Here is a 12,300-nt window from a genome sequence, read left to right as displayed (position 1 = left end):
AGAGGGGAAAAAAAGGAAGATAAAAATTAAGTAGCGTATGTGTATATGCTGTGTTGTGCTTGAATGTATGTGAACATAAGGAGAAAAATTTGTTCAAAAAGATTATTGTTGTTTGAATGGAATAGCCAGTCCAAGCTGGGGCCATAAGAAACAAGCCGATATTGAATGTGATAATTATTCATTTTAAACCCCATGCTCTTTTCAGCATATAGCCAGGGGGTTTCAAGTGGAATTTTTGGTTGACTTTCTGAAGGATACCATGAATGATACCATGAGGCAGTAGATCAGAATTTAGTTTCAGTTTTATCTCCTTATTTTTATTTTTTAATCCCACCTTTATTTTAATAAGTAACTCAAGTCAGCGAATATACCAAACACTCATTTCTCCTTCTATGTTCCCCATAAAAACAACCCCATGAGGTAAGTTGGGCTAGGAGAGAGTGACTGGCCTTGAGGTACCCAGCTGGCTTTCATGGCTAAGGCAAGATTAGAACTCACCACCTTCTGGTTTCTAACCTAATCGCTATATTATTATTATTATTATTATTATTATTATTATTATTATTATTATTATTATTATTATTATTATTAATAATAATAATAATAATAAAGTTGGAAGGGACCTTGGAGGTCATCTAGTCCAACCCCCTGCTAAGGCAGGAAACCCTATACCATTTCAGACAAATGGCTGTCCAGTCTCTTCTTAAAAACTTCCAGTGTTGGAGCATTCACCACTTCTGGAGGCAGGCTGTTCCACTGGTTAATTATTCTGTCAGGAAATTTCTCCTTAGTTCTAGGTTGCTTCTCTCCTTGACTAGTTTCCATCCATTGCTTCTTGTCCTGCTTTCAGGTGTTTTGGAGAATAGCTTGGCTCCCTCTTCTTTGTAGCAGCCCCTTAGATATTGGAACACTGCTATCATGTCACCCCTTACCCTTCTCTTCATTAAACTACACATACCCAATTCCAGCAACCGTTCCCTATATGTTTTAGCCTCCAGTCCCCCAATCATCTTTGTTGCTCTTCTCTGTACTCTTTCTAGAGTCTCAACATCTTTTTTACATCGTGGTGACCAAAACTGGATGCAGTATTCCAGGTGTGGCCTTACCAAGGCATTGTAAAGTGGTATTAATACTTCACGTGATCTTGACTCTATCCCTTTGTTAATGCAGCCTAGCACTGTGTTGGCTTTTTTGGCAGCTGCAGCACACTGCTGGCTCATATTTAAGTGATTGTCCACTAGGACTCCGAGATCTCTCTCACAGTTACTACTATCAATCAAGGTACTACCTATACTATACCTGTGCATTTGATTTTTTCCTGCCTAAATGTAGAACCTTACTTTTTTCACAATTGAATTTCATTTTGTTAGATAGTGCCCAGTGTTCGAGTCTGTCCAGATCCTCCTGTATCTTAAGCCTATCTTCTGGAGTATTGGCTATTCCTGCCAGCTTGGTGTCATCTGCATATTTGATGAGTTCCCCATCTATCCCCTCATCCAAATTGTTGATTAAGATGTTGAAGAGCACTGGGCCCAGAACAGAGCCCTGGGGCACCCCACTACACACTTGGTTCCATGTAGATGCAGTTCCATTGAGGACCACACGCTGAGTACGGCCTGTCAGCCAGCTATGAATCCATCTGGTGGTGATGCTATCTAACCCACATTTTTCTATCTTATCAAGTAGTAGGTTGTGATCTACTTTATCAAATGCCTTACTGAAGTCCAAGTAAATTATATCTACAGCATTCCTCTGGTCCACTAGTTTTGTCACTTGGTCAAAGAATGCAATAAGATTTTTCTGGCATGATCTGTTTTTGACAAACCCATGTTGGCTCTTAGTGATAACTTTGTTCGCATCAAGGTGTTCGCTGATTTGTTGTTTGATTATCTTTTCCAGAATCTTCCCAGGTATTGAGGTCAGGCTGATAGGTCTGTAGTTTCCTGGATCTATTTTTCCCCTTTTTTGAAGATGGGAACTACATCAGCTCTTTTCCAGTCCTCTGGTAGTTCCCCAGTGCTCCAGGATCTTTGAAAAATATAGTTCAGTGGTTCTGAGATCACGTCTGCCAGTTCCTTGAGAACCTTGGGGTGTAATCCATCTGGTCCTGGTGATTTCAACTCGTCTAGGCTGGACACCCCTTCATGGATTACTGTCGTGGCGAAAGAGCTTGCGTAATTCAATGAAGCTATGAGCTATGCCGTGCAGGGCCACCCAAGACGGACAGGTCATAGCAGAGAGTTCTGACAAAACGTGATCCACTGGAGAAGGAAATGGCAAGCCACTCCAGTATCTTTGCCATGAAAACCCTATGGACAGTACCAAAAGGCAAAACGATATGACGCTGGAAGATGAGCCCCTCAGGTCAGAAGGCATCCAATATGCTACTGGGGAAGAGCAGAGGGCTAGTACTAGTAGTGCCAGAAAGAATGAAGCAACTGGGCGAAAGCCGAAAGGACGCTCAGCTGTGGATATGTCTGGTGGTGAAAGGAAAGTCCGATGCTGTAAAGATTTTTTCTCCATAGGAACATGGAATGTAAGATCCATGAATCAAGGAAAGCTGGACGTGGTCAAACAAGAGATGACAAGACTGAACATCGACATCTTAGGTATCAGCGAACTAAAATGGACAGGAATGGGTGAATTTAATTCAGATGACCATCAGGTATACTACTGTGGGCAAGAATCCCTCAGAAGAAATGGAGTAGCCTTCATAATCAATAAAAGAGTAGGAAAAGCAATATTGGGATACAATCCTCAAAATGACAGAATGATCTCAGTTCGAATCCAAGGCAAACCATTCAATATCACAGTAGTCCAAGTCTATGCCCCAACCACCAGTGCTGAAGAGGATGAAATTGACCAGTTCTATGAAGCCCTACAGCACCTTCGAGAACTAACACCAAAAAATGATGTCCTTATCATCATGGGGGATTGGAATGCTAAAGTAGGAAGCCAAAAGATAACCGGAATAACAGGCAAGTTTGGCCTTGGAGTACAAAATGAAGCAGGGCACAGGCTGATAGAATTTTGTCAAGAGAATACGATGGTCATAGCAAACACTCTTTTCCAACAACCCAAGAGACGGCTCTACACATGGACATCACCAGACAGTCAACATAGAAATCAGATTGACTATATGCTCTGCAGCCAAAGATGGAGAAGCTCTAAACAGTCAGTAAAAACAAGACCAGGAGCTGACTGTGGCACAGACCATGAGCTTCTCATTGCAAAGTTTAGGCTTAAACTGAAGAAAGTAGGGAAAAGCACTAGGCCACTCAGGTATGAACTAAATCATATCCCTGATGAATATACAGTAGAGGTGACAAATAGATTTAAGGAATTAGATCTGATAGACAGAGTGCCTGAAGAACTATGGACAGAGGTTCGCAACATTGTACAAGAGGTAGCAACCAAAACCATCCCAAAGAAAAAGAAATGCAAGAAAGCAAAATGGCTGTCTGAGGAAGCTTTGCAAATAGCTGAGGAAAGGAGGGAAGCGAAAGGCAAGGGAGAAAAAGAAAAATACGCCCAATTGAATGCAGAATTCCAGAGAATAGCTAGAAGAGATAAGAATGCCTTCTTAAATGAACAGTGCAAAGAAATAGAAGAAAACAATAGAATAGGGAGGACCAGAGATCTTTTCAAGAAAATTGGAGAGATGAAGGGAATGTTCAATGCAAAAATGGGCATGATAAAGGACCAAAATGGCAGGGACCTAACAGAGGCAGAAGAGATTAAGAAGAGATGGCAAAATTACACAGATGAACTATACAAGAATGAGCTTAACGTCCCTGATAATCACAATGAGGTGGTCACTGACCTCGAGCCAGACATCCTAGAATGTGAAGTGAAGTGGGCCTTAGAAAAGCTGAGCAACAACAAAGCTAGTGGAGGTGACAGTATTCCAGCTGAGCTATTCAAAATCTTAAAAGACGATGCAGTAAAAGTGCTACACTCAATTTGCCAGCAAATTTGGAAAACTCAACAGTGGCCACAGGATTGGAAAAGATCAGTTTACATTCCAATTCCAAAGAAAGGCAGAGCTAAAGAATGTTCAAACTATCGCACCATTGCACTCATTTCACATGCTAGTAAAGTTATGCTTAAAATCCTACAAGCTATACTCCAGCAGTATATGGATCGAGAACTACCAGAAGTACAGGCAGGATTTTGAAGAGGCATAGGAACTAGAGATCAAATTGTCAACACATGCTGGATCATGGAGAAAGCTAGGGAGTTCCAAAAAAAAAACCACCATCTACTTCTGCTTCATTGACTATGCTAAAGCCTTTGATTGTGTGGATCACAACAAACTGTGGCAAGTTCTTAAAGAGATGGGAGTACTAGACCATCTTATTTGTCTCTTGAGAAACCTATATGCGGGTCAAGAAGCAACAATGAGAACTGGACAAGGAACCACTGATTGATTCAAAATTGGGACAGGAGTCCGGCTAGGCTGTATACTGTCACCCTGTTTATTTAACTTATATGCAGAGCACATCATGAGAAAGGCAAGGCTAGATGAATCAAAAGTTGGAATTAAGATTGCCGGGAGAAATATCAACAACCTAAGATATGCAGATAATACCACTCTAGGCAGAAAGTGAAGAGGAACTAAAGAGCCTCTTGTTGCGGGTGAAGAAGGAGAGTGCAAAACTTGGGTTGAAACTTAACATTAAGAAAACCAAAATCATGGCATCCGGCCCTCTCAATTCCTGGCAAATAGATGGGGAAGAAATGGAGGTAGTGATAGATTTTATTTTCCTGGGCTCCAAGATCACCACAAATGGGGACTGCAGCCAAGAAATTAAAAGATGCTTGCTCCTGGGAAGGAAAGCCATGGCAAATCTAGACAGCACACTAAAAAGCAGAGACATCACCCTGTCAACAAAAGTGCGTATAGTCAAGGCTATGGTCTTCCCAGTTGCAATGTATGGCAGTGAAAGTTGGACCGTAAGAAAGGCTGAGCGCCAAAGAATTGAGGCCTTTGAACTCTGGTGCTGGAGAAGACTCCTGCGAGTCTCTTGGACTGCAAGGCGATCAAACCGGTCAGTCCTAGAGGAGATCAACCCTGACTGCTCTTTAGAAGGCCAGATCCTGAAGCTAAAACTCAAATACTTTGGCCACCTAATGAGAAGGAAGGACTCACTGGAGAAGAGCCTAATGCTGGGAAAGATTGAGGGCAATAGAAGAAGGGGACGACAGAGAATGAGGTGGCTGGATGGAGTTACTGAAGCAGTAGGCTTGAGCTTAAATGGACTCCAGAAGATGGTAGAGGACAGGAAAGCCTGGAGGAACGTTGTCCATAGGGTCGCGATGGGTCGGACACGACTTCGCAACTAACAACAACAACAAGGCTGGACAGGTGTTCACTTACTATTTTCTTGCCTATCCTAACTTGCATTTTTTTCTGTTTTTTATGGCACTGGTTTTGGTAGGTTGGACTGTTTTTTCCCTTTGTGTAAAGACAGATGCAAAAAACGAGTTAAATAGTTCTGCTTTCTCCCTGTTGCTTGTCACCTTCTTGCCACTTTCCCCCACTAATGGACCAATCATTTCCTTAACTTTTTTCTTTTTTCTTACAAATAGTTTTGTACTCAACTTGTAAGTTTAACAATGCAGTTGGCATTCTGTTTTGATACTGTAAATGGTTTTTATTTTATTACAGAATGTGCATATTGCTGCAATTTGAAATGCATATTGTTCCATTTCAAAATCTTTTGCAAAATAAATAAGTGCTGGACACTAACCCAAATGTTTATTTTCAATACACATTTACTTCCACGCTAAATTCATTTCCAACAGCTTATTCAGTGATTATTTATTTCATGAAGCTGAGACACTAAGGAAGAAAGTATGTCTTCATACTTGGATGTAAATTTCAACTTGCTTAAACAGAAAGTTATGAAATAAGAGGCTAAAATACAGAGACCTGACATACTTCCTAGGTAAGGAATTATATCCATGATGAACTGTCTAAATCATTTTCCATTCATCTATTGCAGCACAACCAGCAAGGAGTTTGGGGACCCTGCAAAACCAAATATACTTATTATGGCACATATTAAAATATGTCTAGGGGTCAGTCTGCTAGGAGTGTATACATTGAAAAATTGCACAATAGAGGCAAATAAACTTGGGAGCATGTTGTGGCTATCTGGCAGATGGATAGAATGAACTGGAGCAGCATATGGTGGTACTGAAAGTCAAGAGCCTAAGATTTAAATGCATACAGACAAGTGAGAACATAAGATTTCAAATTGTGTTACTGGAATTTCCAAACTGGTAGTCAAACCATAGGACATTTTTGATTTTGTGGAGGAATCAGATGGTAAATGAGAGCCAGAGATTAGAGCCTAATGTGGAGACAGATGCAACCTTTCTTTTGTGCCAATATTTCACAACCACTAAGATAAACTACAGTAGAACCAATATGAGTCAGAGGATTTGATTATTTGTCACTTTAAAGCTATTAAGTCCTAATGGGGTTAAAATATGTTTTTGTATTGAACAAGAGTTATATGGCAGAAATCCAAAGTGAATCCAAAGTAAAACATAAAAAATAGAGAGATTTATATTCATCTATGTAATGGCATTGAATGAAGTTCTTTCATTCTAGGATCTGGGTAAAAATTCAGCATTCAAGGTATGAAGCTCAAACCTGGTATTGCACAGGTATTGCTCCTGACTATATACCACCACAACAAATATAAAAACTTCAAATCTGATACTTATTTATCATAGGTTCCAGCTGTGCAGTATGTTTTTAAGAGGTAATGACTATATGTATTCATACCATAAATGTACAAATTATACAATGACGTGATGTTACTGACAAACTTGTTTTCAAGTCTCTTCTAGACATTCTTGCCACCAACCAAAATAATTGATTTTCTTTTAAGATTCCACCATTTAGCTGACATGTCTACTGAACTATTTATCACAGCTACAAATCTCTTTTTGGGTCAGCCACTGGAAGACCTTATCATGTTTTCCGAGAATTCAAGATTGTTCATTCTTTCTGTGTTAAAACAATTTCTTTTATTTGGGGGCATGCTTTTGAAGTGCCTCCTTTAAAAAAAACTATCTTAAATATATTGCTTTAATTTGCTACTTTATCACTCACATCTATCTCCAAATCAGTTAGAAACAAATTACAAAGCCCTTACCCTAACAGAGAGATTTAGTGGATTTCATTATATATACCTCTCCCTTATAAGAACTGTGGATTTATTCCCATTCTCAATGCTTTGCACAATAATGATCTACTTTTGCTATACATGGGAATATTGTAAAACCAGATAAGTCCAATATAACATAATTCCATTTCAAGATTTCAAGTCTCATACTGATTGATGGGAATTCAGAGAAGCTGGGTTTTTTTTATTTTTTCCCAGAACTTCCTAGAATACCTTAAAAAATGTTTCAGAGTGGATCAAGAACCTCTCCTGGATAAGGTGAACTACTTTTTAAAAAAATGTTATTCCACCTTTATTATTTGTATAACTAACTCATGTAGTGAACATACTTAATGTTCTTTCCTTTTCCTATTTTCCCCCACAACAACAACCCTGTGAGGTGGGTTGGGCTGAGAGAGAGTACCTGGCCCAAAATCACCCAGCAGGGATGCGTGTCTAAGGTGGAACTAGAACTGAGTCATCTGGTTTCAAGCCTGGTGCCTAAAGCACTTGACCAAAGCGGTTCTCTAATTTTCTGAGATAGAAAGATACTAAAAGATCCCTCACATTAAGCAGAGATGGCTCGAAAGCAAGAAGACCATGAGTTCAAGTCCCACCTCAACCATAAAAGCTAGCTGGGTGATCTTCTCCCTCAGCCCAAACTACCTCACAGAGTTGTTGTAGAGCTAATAGGAGGAGGAAGGTGTAGTGGATATGTTTGCCACCTTAAATTATTTGTAAAAATAATGAAGGCAGGAAATAGATAGATGATAGGAGAGAGAGGGAGGGAGGGAGAGAGAGAGAGAGAGGGGTCCCTATTAGAAGTAAAGATGGGGAAAGTCAGAACAGGGATTCACCACTCTCAGTTGTGGAGGAAGCCTGCAATATGGATGGGTTTTAGTCAGTGCTTTTTTTCTTTAAAAAAAAAGGTGCTGAAACTCTCATCTTGGTGGGTGCAGAAGGCGGGGAGGGGGGCGGCGGCTCTGCTGTCGTCACGGGTGCAAGGGGTGTTGGTGGCGGGCTGCCCCCTGGAGTTGGAGCCGGCGGGGCTGCGCAGTGCGGGCGGCAGAGGCGGTGCAGGCCAGGCAATGCAGAAAAAAGCCCTGCTTTTATGTTTTAATCTTATGATTTTAAAAATATTGTAAGTTGCCCCAAACCTCGCCATGTGGATTTGCTACAAATATTATATAATTGGTAAATAAAGGTAGAACATATGTTAAATATACATCAAATGATAATATGCTTCCCTACAAAGTCAATTCTTGCTCAGTGACAGACCAAGGAGTTAACTCGGAAAGGCAAGAGGAAAATCTAGAAGAGGTCTGTGCAACTTGTAGAAGGGAAAGGCCCACACTGATAAATCAAAAATCTTTGTGGACAGAGCACAAACTTTTTTTTTAAAAAAAGTAATAAAATCACCACCATTGCCCTGAAAGTCATGTTGCCTAGTGCCTCCATGGCTTACCATGACCATGAACTCCAACACTGTAGATGCTCCTCTAGTCACCAAATCATTGATTAGCCCACCAGCATTCCTTTGCAGACCACAAAGATTTTTAATTTATCAGTGTGGGCCTTTCCCTTCTACAAGTTGCACAGACCTCTTCTAGATTTTCCTCTTGCCTTTCCGAGTTAACTCCTTGGTCTGTCACTGAGCAAGAATTGACTTTGTAGGGAAGCATATTATCATTTGATGTATATTTAACATATGTTCTACCTTTATTTACCAATTATATAATATTTGTAGCAAATCCACATGGCGAGGTTTGGGGCAACTTACAATATTTTTAAAATCATAAGATTAAAACATAAAAGCAGGGCTTTTTTCCTCCTAGGACGCTCAGAATGGTGTTCCAGCACCTTTTTTTGCACACACACACACAAAACCTTTGCACAAGCTATGCTACTCCCTCTATTGGCTTTCAAAAGCCTATAGGAATTGCTGCTGAGCGCGCCAAAAGACCTGGCCAGCAAACATTGCACCAGCAAGTTCTCTGCAGCGAAGGTGAGTTGGCAGGAACTTTGCATCCCTCCCTGCTACCCAACTACACCATCTCAACTAGGTAAGTAAGAGAGGACAAGGAGTGGGAGGTGGGTTCTGCAGAGTCCATTTGTACTCCTTCCTTGTGCTCACCCGTGACAGCCAGACTGGTGGCCTACCTGGTGCTGGACCTGTGCCACCGTCGCCTCACCCTGCGCGCCTAAGAGGCCGCCCTGCATTGCCTGGCCCACACCGCTTCCGCCACCTGCCCCGTGCAGCCCCGCCATATAGAGCGGGCCCCGCTGCTCCCACAGCACCAGCCACGCTGGCTCCGGCCCTGGGGGGCAGCCCACCACCAACACCCCTCTCACCTGTGACTGCAGCAGTGCCGCCCCCCGCCCCCTGCCTCCTGCGCCCACCAAGTTAAGAGTTCCAGCACCTTTTTTTAAAAAAAGCACTGATTAAAACCTTCATAGAAATTTGCTAAACAACAATAAAGTACGATCCACTGAATTCTTAGTGCAAAGTTTTATAGTATTTTTAATTACTGGAAAATACTCTAGGGCTTGGATAATCAAATAATTTACACCTAGATGCTTTGACAGCACTCTGGCCTTTGGCCTTGTGCCTAACACTACAATAAAGTGTAAATCATTACAAGATGATTCACACACTGTCATGTCTTATTGCTTAATTAATTTGTCTGAAATCACTTTCCCTAGGAAGTCAAGACAAATGGGATATGGATGCAATTCTCTGGCAAAAAGATCTGCATTTAATTTCCCACACCCTCAATAATGTAAATGAAGAAATCTTGTTCCCATCTTTTGTAATTAATTTAAAATCAAAGACGTCTGCTTTATCCCAAACTATCCAAATGTACAGGTATCATACAATACCTTGTTTTCTCCAAGGTTTAGGTAACGGCATCTTCCAAACCTGCTCAATCACAATTTCTTGGACTACAAAGTGTGCTAGTTATAGTATCACAGTACTTGCTGGAAGCAGGCTGGAAGAGTATCTTTTATCATCCATATTAACAGTAACTATAATTGTATATAATATACTATTCAGTCTTTATCATGGATTTTTTTTTCTTTTTTTTGGTAACTGTGTTTCTAAGTTGGTGAACTTAGATAGCCAAATTGTATTTTATTTAAAGATGTAAATCGAGTTTTCTTTGGAACTTCCTGTGAAAGGATTTGAGGGTTTTAACTGGAGACATAATGAAATATAACAGAAATAAGGCCAGCAACCAGCAACCAAAGACTTAGCTTTGAAAATGTATGAAATAGCTAGAGCCCCTTCCCTTCCCTTCCCTTCCCTTCCCTTCCCTTCCCTTCCCTTCCCTTCCCTTCCCTTCCCTTCCCTTCCCTTCCCTTCCCTTCCTTCAGATTCCCAGGTACACATAGTAATCTAGGTTTCTTAGAAGAGCCTGTTTCCCCTTTAGCATCAGCACTTCCTGGAATGCATCCATACAGCATTGTGTGACTCTGGTCAGGCAATGTTTTCTCATCTGCACTCATGGAATTTGGCTTCCCAGTTATATTTCCATTGCTGGAATAGATGGGTGGGTAGGTTAAAATCTACATGTGACCTTATTGTCTAAACAATACAGTGATTCCAGGAAGTGCTACAAAATTAAACCTTCGTTAAAGTGATTAGAAACAAACCAATAACTCTGGACGTCACATGCATTTTCAAAACTAAAACCGCACCTTCCTTAATGGAACAATAAATATGTTTCTAGATGGTTAATTTTTTTTTAAAAAAAGACCAGTGAGCAGTAAAATGGTTTGAATTTACACTGACCTGCATATCCCTAATGTGCAATTAATAATATTTTAGGGCTTCCCCCCCCCCCGTTTCTAATGTTAATGCCAGCTAAAGAAGCCTCCAGTACTTACCCTGAGCATGAGGCCATGATACTGACAAAAATGTCCTAGTTCCAAGGCAATTAACCTTAGAAACATCTTTCTAAGCTGCTACAAGTGGTTTTTTTTTTGTAAAGCTAATTGATGTTGTGGGAAGTTTTGCTGAGACTGCAGTTGTGAGCTGCCATTCAGGTGAAAATCAAAACTGCAGCTGATAGTTTTAAAAAATAGCATCTGTTTGTCAATCACAAGCAATCTATAACTTTTTATTTCCAACACCCCCCCCCAATCCATTACAGGTAGTCCTCAATTTACCACTAAATTTGAGCCCAAAATTTCTGTTGCTAAGCAAGACAGTTGTTAAATGAAACAACTGCCCTATTTTACAACCTTTCTTGCCACAGTTGTTAAATGAAACACTGCAGTTTTTGGTTAGTGATTGCTAAGTGAATCTGGCTTCCCCTTGACTTTGCTTGTCAGAGGTTTGCAAAAGGGGGATCACATAACACACACACACACCCCGGGACACTGCTACCATCATAAATATGAATCAGTTGTCAACCATCTGAATTTTGATCACGTGAACATGGGAATGGGGCAGCAATCATAAGTGTGAAAAACGGTCATAGGTCACTTTTTCCAGGGCTGTTGTAACTTTGAACTGTTGTCACTAAATGAACTCTTTGTAAGTCAAGGACTATCATTGAATTGAGACTTAAGAAGCTAAAGAGATTGCTGAAAATTGGAGGGACGCTTGGCCAGTACATAAATGACAATTTTATATGCACACATGATTTCCCTCAAATCAGGGAACATTATGCTCAAATCAGGAAAAAAACATCTAAATTATGGATCTATCAAATTGAATCAACAGAGCATTTTTTTTTAAAAAAAGCTAAGTAATGTCTGATTAGCACTAGGACTTACAGCTCCAGAAACCAGAAACCTGTGAGTTCTAGTCCTGCCTTAGCCACGAAAGCTGACTGGGTGACTTTAGGCAAGTCACTCTTTCTTAACCCAATCCATCTCACAGGATTGTTGTTGTGGGGTACATAAGTGGAGGACAGAATATTAAATATATCTGCTATCTTGACTTACTCATAAAGTAATAAAGGCAGGATAAAAATCTAATAAAATAAGCACATCCTAAATACGTGGCCCATTTGAAGGTGACTATGTTTTATTCAGTGCTTTTTTTGTAAAAGAAAAAGGTGCCGGAACTCACGCATGTCATACAGCCCGCCTTGCCTACCCTACAAGGTTC

This window comes from Vipera berus (genome assembly GCF_964194415.1).
Source record: "Vipera berus genome assembly, chromosome: 3".
Classification (NCBI taxonomy): domain Eukaryota; kingdom Metazoa; phylum Chordata; class Lepidosauria; order Squamata; family Viperidae; genus Vipera; species Vipera berus.
Note: the sequence above shows the minus strand (reverse complement) of the source record.